Genomic DNA, 17,486 nt, shown 5'->3' with positions numbered 1-17,486 from the left:
GTGAGCGTGAACGTCGTCGCCGCGGCCGGACGCCCGGGACACGGTTCTCCGGCCGGAAGACTCGTAGCGCGCACGCAGGCTCCGCAGCCAAACCCTCAGGCGCCGCAAGGGCCAGCCCGGGCGGGAGGCCTTCGTGGCACCGGCGGCCTCGGAGAGTCCCCTGCGGGCGGGAGGACCCCACGGGAAAGCACTTCCGGTCACGTGGGCCGGGCCGGGCGGCCAGGCGGAAGTGACGGCAGCCGGGTTCGCGCGTGGGGTCGCGGGGGCGCGGCAGCTGCTTTAACCCGCGGTTAGGGACGCTGCTGTTTGCGCACGCGGCGCTCGGACGTCATTTAGAGACTCGCTGCTTTCGACACCTGCGTAGATGCAGCACCTTAACCCTTATGCGCGTGGAACCGGGGTATTTGCCAGTGTTGTTGGAATTGTGTCTTTGACCCGTTGCTTTTCTCCGAGGGGAGGGACGCTCTCTTGTGTTTTCTTTTTTTTTTTAATTTTATTTTTTTATTATTTTTTTAAAGATTTATTTATTTGTTTATGATAGACATAGAGGAGAGAGGCAGAGACACAGGCAGAGGGAGAAGCAGGCTCCACGCAGGGAGCCCCACGTGGGACTCTATCCCGGGTCTCTAAGATCAGGCCCTGGGCCGAAGGTGGCGCTAAACCGCTGAGCATCCCCCGGGCTGCCCGGTTTCTTCTTCTTCTTTTCTTTTTTTTAAAAATTAGTTTGTTTATAAACTACAAGGATAGTCGGTGGTAGAATACGCAGACCTCCCCCCCCCCCCCCCCCGGCGAGGTACCCCCAGGTTCCTCTTAGGCCGCAGCACGTGCGTGCAGGTGTCCGGCTGCTCCGTCGTCCCGCCTCCGTCCCAGCGACGCTCCCGCGAACGCTCTTAGGCACGGGGTGACCAAGCGCGAGGCTTCCTTCCTAAGGTCGCAGCAGGCGCCTGGAGGGAAGACGTCGTCCGCTACTGCTGGTCCCAAGAACGGCTTCTCACCTGGTGGCTGGCAGGTGGCAGCTGTTACTGATCTTATTCTGCCTTGAGAACTGGTTATGTGTTCTCACTTTGAAGATGGATGGATCCTCGGTGGCCTTGAGTAATTGTGTTTGTTTGTTTTGTTTTGTTTTTGTTTTTTAATCTTGGACGTGTTGAGTATATCATGTTGCGTAGACTCTGGGTTCCTGTGAAAAGGCTTTGGGGGACTACTGATGTTCTGTTTTATTTTATTTTTTTAAGATTTTATTTATTTATTCATGAGAGACAGAGAGATGCAGAGACACAGGCAGAGGGAGAAGCAGGCTCCATGCAGGGAGCCCGACGCGGGACTCGATCCCGGGTCTCCAGGATCAGGCCCTGGGCCAAAAGCAGGCGCTAAACCGCTGGGCTACCGGTGCTGCCCTGTTCGGTTTTAAAAGGCGGTGGGTCCAGTTTGATTTAGATCCACAAGTTCAAATTCGGTCTCACTTTCCGTGCACGCTGGTCCCTTTCAGCTCAGCTCTCAGAGGCGTTATTCTGCTTGGAGCCTGCCCTATACGGGCAGCACCCCAGCATTATTTTGGAGCTCGGGCAGTACGTTAATTCCTGGTATCTGCGGTTTTGCTTTCCCCATGACAGACACAGGCAGAGGGAGAGGCAGAAGCAGGCAGTCTCCATGCAGGGAGCCCGATGTGGGACTCCATCCTGTGTCTTCAGGATCCCGCCCTAGGCCCAAGGAAGGTGCTAAACCGCTGGGCCACCTGGGCTGCCCGCTTTCCCTGGTTTCAGTTAACCTGTGATCAACTATGAGAAGCAGATGATTCTCCTTCTGACTCATCCTCGGACAGTTTACAAATGCCTGTTATACACCTCCCTTCATCTCATCCTACAGGCGTTTTATCATTTCACATAGAAAGAAAAGGTTGAGGGGCGCCTGGATGGCTGGTCTGGTTGAGCATTCAGCTCAAGTCATGATCGCAGGGTTGTGAGATGCAGTCCCATGTGAGGCTCTGGGCTCAGGGCAGGGTCAGCTTGAGATTCTCTTTCTCCTGTCCCTACCCCCAGCCCCCAACCCCGCCCTGCTTGCACATGCGCTTTCTAAATAAATACAATCTAAAAAAAAGGGTGAGTAAAGTCCAGAAATATACTTTAAGAGTGAGAAACGACATTAATATAAATTTTATTACAGTATATTACTGGAATTGTTCTATTTCATTATTAGTTGTTCTTGCCTGGTTTATAAAGTAAGCTATAATTTATCATAGCAATGAATGCAGAGGGAAAAAAACACTATATATAGAGTTTTATCTGCAGTTTCAGGCATCTTCTGGGGGGTGTTGGAACGTATCCCCGGTTGAAAAGGGGAGGCTACTGTAGTTTAAATTGTAGTTCATTTCACAGACCTTTGCTAAACAGCTTTGTGTTTTTCTGCAAATTCTTAGTTCAGGTGTGAGAACCATTTATGTGGGTTTATGCATAGAATTAGGGGGTCCCCTTCTACAGATCTCCCCTTTTGATACTCATGTTCTCTCTTTTGCAGAGTAACCTCTTTCTGGCCCTCCTGCCAGAAATAGGAGATTTTTCTTGGAGTTCTAGCTGCCTTCCATAGCTGCAGCTGCTGACTAGGGCCCACACTGGGGCAAAGAGGTGAGAGAAAAAAAAAATGTGGATTCCCTCCATATTCTTCATACCACAGAGGCCTCCTTTCCTATTTCTCTTGTTTGGAAAGTTAGGGTTTCTCTTGGTCTGAGCCTAGGCCCCAGCTCTCAGGGCAAAGCCCAGAGGGAGAAAAGGAGAGGGGGGAAAAAAAAGCCAGGTATTTCCTGACCAACTTTGACTCACAGAAACCCCTTCTCTCAATTTGTCTGGCTCGAAAGACAGGATTTTTCTTAGTTTCTGCTACCTGTGCTGCTGTTAGTTTTACTAGATGCCGGGCCTCAGGTCAAAGCTGTGGGAGAAAATAGGAAAAACAAAGAGGGCATTTCTCCAACTTTTGATTCAACCCAATCTGCCCATTTTTGTTTACTTTTTGGAGTCCTTGGGTGGTTGCTTTTTGTATTTTGATCTGAGCTTTTAGCTGCAATCAGCAGGAAAGAGTCGTGGTCTTATTTTATCTTGGCTCTGGCAGTGCAAGTCAAGGAAATGCAAATCACTACTACATATTCATCAGAATGATTAAACTGAAAAATTCAGACAATTCCAAGTGTCGGAGATGGGTGTGGAACAACAAATTCTTACACATTCTTATACATAGTGAAAGTGTCAATTGATGTATCTCCTTGAGAGAACATTTGTCCAGAATCTATTAAGTCTGAACATACGTATACCATATGACCCTGAAATTCTACTCCTAAGTATATTCCCAACAGAGATGCACATATGTTCACCAAAAGATGTGTATAATAATGGTCATTGCCACACATTCATAATAACCCCAAACTAGAATTTTCCAATTGTTTATTAATGATACCCTGGAAAATAGTCACGTATTCACACACTGGAATATTATATATAGAAATGAAAATAAATTGCAACCACATTAAACAGTGTGGCTGCTACTCCAAAGTATAATACTGAAAAAGCCAGATGAAACTTGTATGTTTACATCAAGTTCAAAAGCAGGCAAAACCTATGTATCTTTATTTCCTAAAAATCCATTGAGCTGCACATTTACCATTTGGGCATTTTTTTTAAAAGAAAAAGTTTAAAAAATATTTTGATTTACCTAGCTCACCTATCCCCTCATTCAGGTAGATGCTTGCTAAATATTCTACTAACTTGAGTGGCAGAGGGCATGATCACAGACCCCCTTGACATGGTGAGTATCACGGGTGAGTGGGTACCTTCTGGTCCTAATGGTAATTGAGCTCCCTTACAACTATAATATTGAGTCTACCATAACTTATATTAACTCATATTACAAAGCTGTTAAGAAAAGATCTATTCTTGGTTCTAGAATGAATTGAGAGTCTAAGGTGGCAATGATCCAGTCTCTAAGGTTTACATTTGTAGATCCAAGGAGAATTTTCTAAAAGTCCAGATAAATCAACGATCTTGTTTATGCATGTTCAGTTCACATTCAGGGAAAAAATGCTACTCAAAAAGAACGGAAGATAACTTTTAATAAAGTTCCAAATCATAAATTCACTATAAGAGTCATAATTGAGATATATTAAAGTAAATTTTTTTAGTTGACCAGAGTTTTTTTCCTTAATTATGGTACATAAATCCTTGTGTTATAAAATATCTAGAATTATGACTTAACAAGCAACTATAAAAACGTTTGCTCTTGAAATAAATAGGTCTTACTCAAACAAAAGAACAAGGAATTTAAGTAAATAAAATGTCACTGGATTTAACACTCATACCTAAGAAACTCCCTAATTTTAATCTGGGAACCTGTGGAAAGTAAAATTCACTCCTTAGGTTACAAGTACGGCAGCGACATTAGGCGACGTTGTGGCGTGGTGTGAAGTGGTGGCTGGGTTTAGTGCAATATGTGCAGATATTACAGGACAGAGGGGAGGGTGGCTCTACCCTCCAGAAAGGTCCTCAGAATTTGGAAATGGAGTAATAAAATACGATTTAAAAGTGAGGTTGGAAGGATTAGCATGCAATTGATTAAACTAGCCACCTGAAAATAAAATCAACTCATTCTAGCATCTGGTTTGTAGTTTTGACATGAAGGTGAACAAAGATCTCCTAAAGCCAATCCATATGCCTGAGGGAATTCTTTCACAGGTAATAAAAGCTACTCTTTATTTGTCACCATATATTCAGTAGTGTGGTAAGAGCTTTATATTCGTGATAACATTTAGAATCCTCCCAATCTTTAGGAAAGATACTATTAGCTTTGTTCAGATGGGAAATCGAGGTTTAAAACGGTAGGTACCTCTTGAAGGGCTGTAAAACGTAACATGTGGTGAACATACAGGGACTCAAGTCTGATTTCTTGGTTTGCAGTCCCAGCTCCACTACATGTTAACTATGTGACCTCAGGCGAATTGCTTGATCCATATTTTGTTTCTTCGTGGAGGAAGTAAAGATGATGATAATGGCACCTGTATTTCAGAATCACCAAAAGGAGTGTGATAACTCATTTAAGGTGCCTGATAACTATAACTCAATAAGTGATGGCTATCATTATTCCATTAAAGGCTAGAGCTGGCGAATGACATCCAGTTAATGTACCAAAGTCAATCAAGTGTAGTTGGTAAACGTTTTCTGTGAGCATCGTATGTCAACAGAAAGATGATTTACAGTAAGTCTGAGATAACAATGAAACAAGACGTAAGAATATATCTGGTAATGACCAGAAGGGAGGGCTGTTTGTGTTCAGGGATTACAACTAACTTGTCAAAGAGAAATATTCCTAGAACAGAAAAGGAATTTCAAGTATCCCAACTTGAAAGAAAAATTCCTCCAGACCACCCATTCTCTTTCTTCTAAGCTTATGCTCACCGAACAAGCCTCTGAGTGATTTTTCTCCTCCTGAGTACACTGACGCTACCGTGGCAAAACACCCAGAGTGAATACTCCACACACACTATTTTTTTTTAGATTTAGCCCTCTTTATAGATTGGTAAATTGACATTCTGAGACGCATATCAGTTTCTTATGGGTCCTCTTAGCATGTTGATCCCCAAGAGGTTAATTAGCACTGGTGGAAGGAATAAAGTCGAGTTCCTGCATCCACAAAGCTAAGAATCTGGCTCTGGGTATTGCACTACAGCTCTTTGCAGATAACAAACATCACAGTGAAATGGCTTAACCAATAGAAAGGGGAAGGAGCTAATATAAAGAGAAGGTGTTTGATGGACTAGCAGGGCAAGAGCGCAACACCAATCCAGGAGAGTGACAGGGCATCTGGCACTCTTCGCCAATCTCTCGTCACTGCCTCTCTGTTTGAGTATGGTTCTTTCTTTTCCGTAGACCAACTTCCCCTGTTGCTTCATTTACGGGATGGGTAGAAGGAGTACATACTGACTTAGACGTGAACAAGCAGGGCTCATAACAAAGGGCCCACCCTTTGGAGAACCTTCTCCAGATATTCTAGGACCCCTCTGGTACCCTGGAGCCAGAACCCAGTTTCAGTATGGGTCTTGGCAATGGAAGCCCTCAAATATTCTGTTGTTGCTGGTGGGTTTGGCCTGGTCAGAAAGCCCTTCTGGGTGGGACACTCTACACCTGGACCTGGACCTTATGGGCCTCAGTTCCTATTTCTCCCTCGCAAAGTCCTCTCGACAGTAACTCCCTCTTACGGTCATCGGAGCCCACCAGGTGCCCGACAAGCTCTGGGACTTATACCTATGGGGGTAGGTCTCGGGCTGCATGGTCTATTCCTGGTGAGCCACTGGCCAGGGCAGTCTGTCCTTATCTTATTTTTAAAGTTTTTTTTAAAGAATTCAATGAGTTAACATACAGTGTATTATTGGTTTAGGAGGTAGAGATCAGTGATCCATCTGTCTTCTATAATTCCCAGTGCTCATTCCATCACAAGGGCAGTATTTTTTCCATGGAGTTGCACCAATGTTCAGCCATGAGAATGAGACTGATTCACTGTTTTGGGGGTGATTTTCAATACTGTGGACACAGAATGGGTTCAGGACCTGGGCTAGCCACCATCCTCCGTGGGCAGCCTGTATGAGGTGGTACACAGGTGCTTACCTGTTTGTATTCAGACCTAGGAGCCACCTGGTGAGGAGCCACTGAGAGAGTTATGAGTAGCTCACAGGTCTTTGATCTGGGGTTCCTCCTCAACCCATTGTTGGTGGCCAGGGCAGTCATACCACCCTTTTGTAAGCTATGTGCTATATGTCAGAAAACCCTGGTCATGGTCATTCTTGTCCTTTCCTAGAACTTTCTAGACTAGTACTGCAAAGTGAATGGCCCCTTCCTATTAAAGTCATTTCTTGCCTTTAATCAGTGTGGTGACATTCTGCTGTCCTGGGTTGGTCTTAAGCCCTGTGGGACAAGGGATAGATATGGCTTACTGCCCTTCTTGCTCTGCCCAGGGCCCCTCATCTATCCTTAGTACTGCTAACTGGTGGGTGGAGGCAGGATTGTGGTCAACATGAGAAAGGTCACATTCTAGCAGTGCAGTGATCAAGGCTTATTAGTTCAGGAGAAGACCTGGTCGGAAGATGTGTTGTTCTATGTTAATGCTTGAAACTCCATAAATAAATGTTATAAACCTCTAAATGATGATTTAACATGACCATAAAACAGAGTAATTGTTTACATATTCCCACATCCTCTGGCTAAGACTTGCATTGGTGGTCATCATTGACAAAGCCCATTAACAACATTTGAGAGTCATTGGAAACCATTATTCAAGGGCAGCACAATGGATGTTGCCAGGAGATGAGTGATGATATAATCAGAATTCAATAAATGACATTAGGGAACTGCAGAAGCCAGAAGATCTATACTGTTTCAATTTTAAAAGGTTCCAAAGAGCCATAGCATTGTGAATAATAATAGTGTTGCTACCTTTTCCTTGCAGCAGGATGGATATATGAAATTAGCCAGGAATGGTCTCCTTGACAGTAAATAACGTAAGAAGTAGATCCTGGAAACTAGGAAAAGTTTTCATGTGCACTGACTGGACAGTAAACATCTGTGTTAGTACCTTTTTTTGCCCTAAATTTTTGTCAGTAAAGTGCTATACCTCACGTGGGCCTGTGATTTTTGTCATGACTTTTCTAATCAAATTATTGCTATTGATGGCTTCCACCAGCACACCCCCAAGTATTTGCACAGAGCCTCGTATACCCCGGAGGCAGTGTTAAGAAAGCATACACCTTTATCTCTCTTTTCCATTCAAGAGATTCCAGTTGAGAATCTCTTGGCCCCGACTTCTGATTTCCAGACAGAGGCCCTTGGTCCCGTCCGCCAGGTCAGGCAGTCAAGAGCATGATGTACTGTACAACCCTGACTGCTGGGAGGCAGAGGGGGAAAGGGTAGGACTCAGAGAAAAGAAAAAGCAGTTGGTTCTTGTGTCAGTTTTCTAGTGCTCTGTAACAATCAACCACAAACTTAGCTTAAAACAACCTATTTTATGATCTCCTAGTATCTGTCGGTCAGAGGTCTGACCCCAGCGTCTCACCAGACAACAGTGAAGTTACTCCACGGGTACACAATTCCGTCTGAGGCTCAGAGTCCTCTTCCAGGCTCATTCAGGTTTTTGACACAAGTCAGTGCCTTGCAGCTACAGAGTCTCATTTTCTGGCCAGATGTCAGCCAGGGCCAGCTCCAAGCGACTGCCCTTAGGTCCTAAGCCTTTGACCCTCTTACAACATGGGGTTTACTTCTCCAAAGCCTGCAAGAGAATGTCTCCATAGGCTATTTCTGGTGCTGCTGCTGCCACTACCACCATCACTATTATTATTACTTGCTGCTGCCACCACTACGACTACTGTCGTCTTACAGAATGCAATGTGATCTCGGGAGAAATGCATTCATCACCTTTGCCATGTAATGTAGCCGGATGCAAGGAGTGGCATCCCGTCAAAGTCACAGGTTCTGGCTGCATTCAGAGAGGGGCATAATACTCGTATGCCAGGAGGAAGAATCTTGGAAGCCGCCTTAAAATTGTGCCTACCACGGCTCTCGGCCGGGCCAGTGCTCTAGGAGATGGCCGGTGCTGGTGCCTCTACCTTGAAGCATGGGGAAATCTTGAAGCTGACTGTCCTTCTTCTCAACATTCTCTTAAGAACAACATAGTTTATAAAGTGCTTAGGATGTGTGTGAATATTCCTAGGTATCCAAAGTCTCTTGGACTCCCCAAATACATCTTGAGTATTTTGTCACGCTGGTTTCTTTTTTCTGCAAATCGATGATAAATTATCAAACGTTGTTTACTTAGTACACTTGAAATTTGACATTCTCAGAAATTCGGTGGGTTAAATGATGTGAGTAGACACGCACGCTTCGTGAGTCCCCTACAACCTAAATTCTCCTTCCGTTCTCTGCAAACCATGAATAGGGAATCTTTGCCAGCTGGTGTTTCAGAGTTCCTTATAAATTAATTATTGTATTTACTAGCCATGTGGGAGTGGAGAAGTCTAATTGGGTCAAGGAGGCTGGCCCTGCTGGAGACCGAGCGGCAAAGCACGCGTAAGGCATCACTTGCAAATGTAGCTCAGTGCTTTTTTTTGAACACATGTGGGGGGGGGGGGGGGGGGGGAGTGAGCAATGCTGAAATTACATGCAAATTTGTGAAAAATCACATCATAATTAGAATAAAAATTTGCTGAAATTTGCCATCAGTCTATGGCAAGGGCAAGGTATTTTGGCAGATGTGGGACTTCACAAGTGTCCCCAAGCCATGGGAGGAATGGGCTGCTTAATGCTACGAGCACATTCCTTCATCGTTCCCTCACACCCCACAGGGCCAGGGCCAGATGTAGCAGTGAAGAGGACAGTACTGCAGCCTGGTGCTCGCGGAGTGCTGGTGTCTCTGGGTGTGTAAGGGGGTAGAAGCAAGGGTCAGGAGAACGGGTCGGCATGGCCAGAATATTGTGGGCACTCCCGGTGGAGCAAGTCACCCAGTTCACGGTGGGGGGCAGGGGCATTCATCCGGGTGAGTTCACTGCAAGTCACGGAAACCGAATCTGGTTAAACGTTACCCTTATCCTTTGGTGCCAGGACAAGGGAGCAAGCCAGTCAGTCACACGGGGCGTGAAAGTGGAGGTGACACTCAGAGCTGCTGGAGCTGGAGGTGTCATTGGAGAGTGAGCGCCCCCCCCCCCTTCAATTTGGGGGATAGGCACCTGCTTACTGCAGTCTTGGTCCTGTTTTATCCTCCAGTCTTACCAGCATAGTCAAGACTTTTTTTCTAGTCTTCTTTCCCATGAAAAACAGTTGAGAAAAGCATTCACAATGGTGTAAATAACCAAAAACAATTTAAAGTACACATTCTTTTTTTATTTTTTTTTTTAAGATTGTATTTATTTGAGAGAGAGAGAGAGAGAGAGAGAGAGAGAGAGACACGGCATGAGCAGGGGGAGGGGCAGAAGGAGAGGGAGTCTCCAGCAGATTCCAGAAGCCTGGAACCCAGTGTGGGGCTCTGGTTCAATCTCACAAGGCCGTGACCATGACCTGAGCTATAATCGAGAGTCAGATGCTTAACTGACTGAGCCAGTCCAGTGCCCCCACAGTACACATTCTTTTAAAAGGGTTTTCAGTTTAGCAGAAATCATCAAGCCCTTAAACCATAGCTCAAAACCTCAAATATTGACAGGGCCAGACGGTAGCAGGCATGAATGAAGCAGGCCTGTGTAAGATGCTAGGGCAGGGACGGGCGGGCTATTCGGACACCTTCAAATGCAACCTAAAAATAGGGACTGCTTTGGCCAAACGAGAAGTACCTGCTGGATTATTAGATCAGTAAAATAGTTGTGTTCCCTGCCTGAGGTTAAAAAAAATTCAGTTGCTATGTTAGAATCTCTGTAGGCAAATGGTGTACGGACGTAACGAGAATTGGATGGAGAATACCTACTTGGGGTATTATTTCTCCAATCAAACTCTTCCTGTGAGGCCTTATTACACATTTCTTTGGCTTTCTTTCCCACCGACTCCAAGATTTGGCCTAGTTATTGCCACTTTGTGCCGTAACAGCTTATTGTCTTGCCTGTATTCCATGAGTCACAAGACATAACTGGAAAGTTTTTCACAGCTAGAAACTGTCGAGAAGTAGATCACGTTCAAGAAAAAAAAAAAGAAAGTTGCAGCAGCATCACTAGGAGCCTTAAGCGTGTCTTGTCTGGACAGGAGTAGTATAGGAGACCAGAGTGGTCAAAGTATAGGAAAGTCCAGGTGCTTCTGAGGGGCCTGTCAGTCATGGTCCCTTCAGCCCGAGGGACAGACGGGATTCTTGCCCAAGCTGTCCGGTTGGAATACCCAGTCTCTCGAAAGAGAGGAAAATTGCTTCCTCTATCAGGGGAACACCATGAGGGGAAAGAAAAGAAGAAAAGTGATATGGTCTAATCTTGTCAACTGGACTTGAGGCAAAGAGCATGATGATTTTAGACACAAGGAGGAAGCCTTGGCTGCAGAATGCCCTGAGCAGGATCTCCCTAAGTAAAAATCGCCTCCAGTAAATAAACCCAGAGTCTGTTGATTTATAGGACATGGCTTCCCAGGATCATGTCATCAAACCTACACAACTCGTGGAGGTATAAAATGAAGATGTTTCACAAAAAACACACGCCCCCTCTTCCGTGAGGTAATAATCCGCAAAACCTCCCACAGAAATTTTGATCTGTTGTCCTGGGCTGGTGGGGTAGAAAGGACCTTACAAAAATGCCCCAGACCTTTGTCTGCTTTGTCGCTTGATTTCCTGTACTCTTGACATTTGTTAATAAAGCTTGATGCTAGAAACTATCTCCGATTTTTTTTGTGGGTTTTGATATGATAATCCTGTTCTGCGCGTTAGCCTTGACTGGCCGCGGTACTTGGTTGAGGAATGAATATGTGAACCAGGAAAAACCAATCAGAATATTCACTAGGATTCATTTAGGAACATTGGGTGAGAAAAGCTCTCTCTCCATTGGAGTTCCTAAGCGGGTAAATGTAGATGTGCAACGCATTGTAGGGAGAGAGTCCACCCACATAAAACAAGTCCAGCAGACACAATAAGAGCTGGTGGAGGGAGAGAATCAGGGGGGAGAGAAAAGGGATGGAAAGAGAGAGTGAATTCTGAACATAACATTTGAATGCCTGAATTTTGTTCTGTCCAGAGCCGTGTCTATCCCCCGGACTTCCTCCACGAGCCAAGTCCGCACACGTTCTCTTTTTGCTTAAGCTACAGTATGCTGGGCTGCTGCCCCTCGCCACCAAGAATTCTGACTAATGCCATAGCTGAAATTTGGTATAGACCAGACTAAGAGGAAGACCTCAGAGCTCAGGAGCAGACAAGCCACCATCCAGGAGAGAGTAGTGCTCAGAGATAAAAATCAGATGAGAAACCAAGAAAACACACATCATAAAGCCATTTAGAACTTCCGCCTCTGGTTCACAAACATCAATGAAAGATTAAGATTACGACTATTACAACAGTGTTTTAAGCCATTTTATCCTAAGCAGTGCGGAGATACATGCCTTTCTGCCTTCTTTTTATTTTGCCAGCTGTACCCCATGAACCTCTTTTGCGGCTATGTGACCAAGTAAGACAGTGTTGCAGCTTTGTCTTTGGCTCAGGAAGCAGAGCTCCATTTTAGAAGTTGTCCCTTTATGTTGTCCTTACCTCTGTGCTTTATCCATCCCTGATTCCTCACAGGGAGGAGATATTTATTATTATTCCTTCAACCTCAGCACCTAGAACACGGTTAGTGCTTAATATTTGTAGAACAAAGAGAAGCGTTTTTTGATTTTGCCATCATTGCAGCTCTACACGAGCCTGACCGATGTGAAATTGCACAGGCTTGATTCCTTCTTACTCTCTACCAAATGTGCATAATTATATTGCTTGGTATGCAGCAAACTGTTAGATTGTGATGAATGCTATCATAGTTAAGGCTTGTTGCTAACATTTGCAGTGAGCAAGGAATGACTACTTTAAATTGCTGCACGGTTGAGAGCCGTGGTTAAAATCACAGGCTTTCGGAACTAGGATTTCTGCTCTGCTGTGCTAGCTCTGTAACCATGGTCAAAGTGCTATATCAAAAGATGTCACACTGTCATTGTCGATATTAAACGAATGCTACATTTAAAGCTCTTTGGCAAAAGAGAATCTAGCACACAGTAAGTGCCACGTGTTTGCCGTGATTATTCTTATTGTGCTCCAGGCCTCACTTTTATCACAGGAAAATGGGTATAAAATCATATCTGTGTGCACAATTCAAATAAGATCATGCCTCTAAAATGCTTGACAGTAATGCACAATACAGAGCAAGTATTAATAGCTATGACTAGGGTATAGTTAGATTAATTGAAAGTTACCATGTGTACCAAACCTGCATTACCAATTTTCAAAAACAAAGCAATAGGGTAACTCATTTCACATTAAAACGCACTCATATACCCTCAAGTAGTATAGTGTGGGGGTTAACGGTACAGACACTGAAACCAGCCTGCCTGGGTTCAGGTCTCAGCTCTACTACCTGTTACTCGTGTGATCTTGGGCAAGTTATTTAACTTCTCTGAGTCCCCGCTAATAAAACAGGAGTAATGATAGTATCTGCTTGGTGATGTAGTCCCAAAGACTAATTGAGGCAGTGCCTCTAAAGTAATAAACACAATGCCAGAAAAATAGTAAGCAGGCAATAAATGTTAGCTCTTATAATTGCTCTGAGCCTCAGCCACTTTCAGTAGTAAAAATGAGAATAAAGATACCTACCTGACCAGACCGGAATGTGGGTAAATTGTGATCATTCCAGTGAAAATGGTAAATACTAGATATGTCATAAATGCCAGTTTTCTTTCCCATTTTTATGATTCAGGAGACAACTCAGAATTTTACCATGCGTTAAGGTTGTCAGTATAAATATCAAGCGTATGGTTGTAGGACAGATAGGATTAGGTAAAATTTGATCAGTGACACATACTAAATGTTGTTTATTAAATAAGTATGCAGGCTATTCTTTTGGCTTATTGGCTGTTCTTTCTTATTAAAGAAGATTGTGCCAGGAATACCCATTTTTATGTATTAGTTTGATTCAGGTCACGGGTAAATGGCGATTTACTCTATTCAGAGGATAGAGAAGTAGGCTGGTATTTCAAGTGTCTTGCAGTGAACATGGTGCACAATCTGCTAGAACTGAAGGAGAATGTTATTAATCAAAAGGTGCACAAGAAGGCAAAGGACTTCATTATGCTGTCTTGCTCCCACAACTTGCACCTGGAGCTTTTTAATGAATGTGCCCTTTGGAGACAGGTGGCACTCTGCAAAGTGTAAACCTCTCTAAACCTCTTCTTGTCTCAAACTGACACGTCTTCATGGCACTGTGAATAATCAATCTAAGCCTTAAATGATGTGAAAGGCTTTGGTAGGAGTATAATTAGTTGAAACAATTTTTTTTCTTGGTCTTTAGGAGTACACATGGCTAGAATAAGGGAAAAAATGTCAAGAAACAGCTGGAAAAAAGAAATCATGTATTCATCTGAAAAAGGCGAGCCTATAAATGATGATATTGTGTACTGGGTGAGCAAGTACAGTAGATGGCAGTTTAGTAACACCCAATATCATTTTGTCACGTTTAAAAGTCATCTTTTTAAAGAATATGTAGAAAAATATATCTATCTTATGTTTTATATATTGTCATCTTTCTTGGGAAAAGTTCTGCGTGTGATCTCTGTTGGCTTAGAGAAACAGAATTGTTATAAACTTGTCAAATAGCACAGAATATGAAAGGGACATTGGGGTGCTCTGGGATTTTTACACCACATTTTATTGGCATCTTATTCATTTCGAGGCACATACAGATTGTGTGTGTGTGTGTGTGTGTGTGTGTGTATTTGAAGCAATAATGCACTTGGGAATTACTCTCAAGTGAAATAACACTAAAGCCAACAACTGATTCTTAAGAAAAACTGGCTGTAATTTTAGCATTTCATGCATAGTTCTTTAGTTGTGAAAGCACTTAACAAATTAAGAGAGGTGTGCAAAGGGAGCAGGGACAGAGAATATTAGGAAGAGAAGTTAAAGTTTCCAAGATTTTTTGCATGGAGAAAAAAAGAACCCAACTTTCCCTGAGTTACAAGCTGAAGATTACATCACTTGTCACATGGAATTCACCAAGAGTCCAGGCATTAAAAACATTCTGATCCCAGAACAGAAAGCTGACAGTTCTTCCTACAATGGAATCAGACCATTACACATGCTCTGTTGGTTTAATTGAGCATACATTATATCCTTCAGCAAGAAGGCTGCTGCCATGGTGCCCTGTTTTCTTGGGCACCAGGGCTTGACAGATTTCTCACACAAGTAAGCAGTTGAGAGTGATACAATTTTGACATGAAATGTGCTTATCCTTTGAAAGCCATTAAACAAGACTTGTTTGCTTATAATTTGCTAATAAAATAAAGGGCCTTCTGCGGAAAGCAGTTTTAAAAACACATCATAACATTTTAAGTGTGTAGGTCTTGCAACGTTTGTTCTAATTTTCTAGTGACAGACACAGAGTAATAAGATTTCCCTAACAGATGCTTAGTGCTGGGTACTCACATGTCACTCAAGCTGACAAGGTTTTAGGGAAAAAAAAACCACTTTTGTCACCATGTTACCAGTTTGAAAAATTAACTGCACATAATTGCAGCGTAATTCAATTTTGCTTAATTGAAAAGTATAAACTTCACAAAATATGACTTATTAAAGTTAATATGATAGAATTAATTGCAAATATACCCTAAACAACCGACTAGATCCTATTCTGCAAATTTGTCTGTCCCAGACAAAATTCTAATCCTATGTGCCTGGAGAAAAGCATTAGTTTAGCTTACAATAGGATCATAGGATTTGGAGTTGGGAGAGAGACTGCAAGATCATCTATTTCAAATTAATGCCTACTTTTAAAGACTTTATAGATATATGTGTATACGTGTGTGTGTGTATATATATATATATACACATATACATATATAAAGAATATATTTGAATTTTGAATATTGATCGAATTTAATAATTCAAATAAGATATAGCAAGCACCATTCAGGTTGTGAATGACATGAACATAGTTTCTTCATACATTCATTCATTCTCTCAACAGATATTTATTTTAATTTTTATTATTTTTATTTTTATTGGAGTTCAGTTTGCCAACATGTAGCATAACACCCAGTGCTCATCACCCAGTCACCCCAACACCCCGCCCACCTTCCCCTTCCACTTTCCCTTGTTCATTTCCTAGAGTTAGGTGTCTCTCATGTTTTGTCACCCTCACTGATATTTTCACTCATTTTCTCTCCTTTCCCTTTATTCCCTTTCACTAATTTTTATATTCCCCAAATGAATGAGACCATATGTTTGTCCTTTTCCGATTGACTTATTTCACTCAGCATAATACCCTCCAGGTCCATCCATGTCGAAGCAAATGGTGGGTATTTGGGTATTTGCCGTTTCTAATGGCTAATATTCCATTGTATGCATAGACCACAGCTTCTCTATCCATCATCTGTCGATGGACACCGAGGCTCCTTCCACAGTTTGGCTGTTGTGGACATTGCTGCTAGAAACATCGGGTGCAGGTGTCCCAGCGTTTCATTGCATTTGTATCTTTGGGGTAAATCCCCAGCAGGGCAATTGCTGAGTCGTAGGGCAGGTCTATTTTTAACTCTTTGAGGAACCTCCACACAGTTTTCCAGAGTGGCTGCACTAGTTCACATTCCCACCAACAGTGTAAGAGGGTTCCCCTTTCTCCGCATCCTCTCCAACATTTGTGGTTTCCTGCCTTGTTAATTTTCCCCATTCTCACTGGTGTGAGGTGGTATCTCATTGTGGTTTTGATGTGTATTTCCCTGATGGAAAGTGATGCAGAGCATTTTCTCATGTGCTTGTTGGCCATGTCTATGTCTTCCTCTGTGAGATTTCTGTTCATGTTTTTTGCCCATTTCATGATTGGATTGTTTGTTTCTTTGGTGTTGAGTTTACTAAGTTCTTTATAGATCTTGGAAACTAGCCCTTTATCTGATATGTCATTTGCAAATATCTTCTCCCATTCTGTAGGTTGTCTTTGAGTTTTGTTGACTGTATCCTTTGCTGTGCAAAAGCTTCTTATCTTGATGAAGTCCCAATAGTTCATTTTTGCTTTTGTTTCTTTTGCCTTCGTGGATGTATCTTGCAAGAAGTTACTGTGGCCGAGTTCAAGAAGGGTGTTGCCTGTGTTATCCTCTAGGATTTTGATGGAATCTTGTCTCACATTTAGATCTTTCATCCATTTTGAGTTTATCTTTGTGTCTGGTGCAAGAGAGTGGTCTAGTTTCATTCTTCTGCATGTGGATGTCCAATTTTCCCAGCACCATTTATTGAAGAGACTGTCTTTCTTCCAATGGATAGTCTTTCCTCCTTTATCGAATATTAGTTGACCATAAAGTTGAGGGTCCACTTCTGGGTTCTCTATTCTGTTCCATTGATCTATGTGTCTGTTTTTGTGCCAGTACCACACTGTCTTGATGACCACAGCTTTGTAGTACAACCTGAAATCTGGCATTGTGATGCCTCCAGCTATGGTTTTCTTTTTTTAAAATTCCCCTGGCTATTCGGGGGCTTTTCTGATTCCACACAAATCTTAAGCTGATTTGTTCCAACTCTCTGAAGAAAGTCCATAGTATTTTAGTATTTTGATAGGGATTGCATTAAATGTATAAATTGCCCTGAGTAACATTGAAATTTTCACAATATTCTTCCAATCCATGAGCATGGAATATTTTTCCATCTCTTTGTGTCTTCCTCAATTTCTTTCAGAAGTGTTCTGTAGTTTTTAGGGTTTAGATCCTTTACCTCTTTGGTTAGGCTTATTCCTAGGTATTTTATGCTTTTGGGTGCAATTGTAAATGGGATTGACTCCTTAATTT

The 17,486-nt window shown here is 42.9% G+C and overlaps 1 long non-coding RNA gene across 19 annotated transcripts in view; it reads left to right on the top strand.

Moving 5' to 3' along the window:
• The window catches only part of LOC102155681, a 158,849-nt gene that overhangs the window by 60 nt on the left and 141,303 nt on the right, over positions 1-17,486 (top strand). For 13 of the 19 annotated variants that reach the window (XR_005361430.1, XR_005361428.1, XR_005361426.1 and 10 more), the window contains exons 1-4: positions 607-1,095; positions 2,515-2,621; positions 3,725-3,792; positions 4,649-4,715. This is a non-coding gene — a long non-coding RNA (uncharacterized LOC102155681). Of the gene's footprint in view, positions 1-209; positions 401-606; positions 1,102-1,259; positions 1,418-2,514; positions 2,622-3,724; positions 3,793-4,648; positions 4,716-8,046; positions 11,361-17,486 lie in introns of those variants that run through there. The other 6 variants (XR_005361418.1, XR_005361415.1, XR_005361414.1 and 3 more) reach the window with 6 other exon arrangements.

The sequence above is a fragment of the Canis lupus genome, chromosome 6 (assembly GCF_011100685.1).
Source record: "Canis lupus familiaris isolate Mischka breed German Shepherd chromosome 6, alternate assembly UU_Cfam_GSD_1.0, whole genome shotgun sequence".
Taxonomy (NCBI): Eukaryota; Metazoa; Chordata; class Mammalia; order Carnivora; family Canidae; genus Canis; species Canis lupus.
The sequence above is the reverse complement of the archived record's forward strand: the minus strand, read 5'-3'. Positions and strand labels throughout refer to the sequence as shown.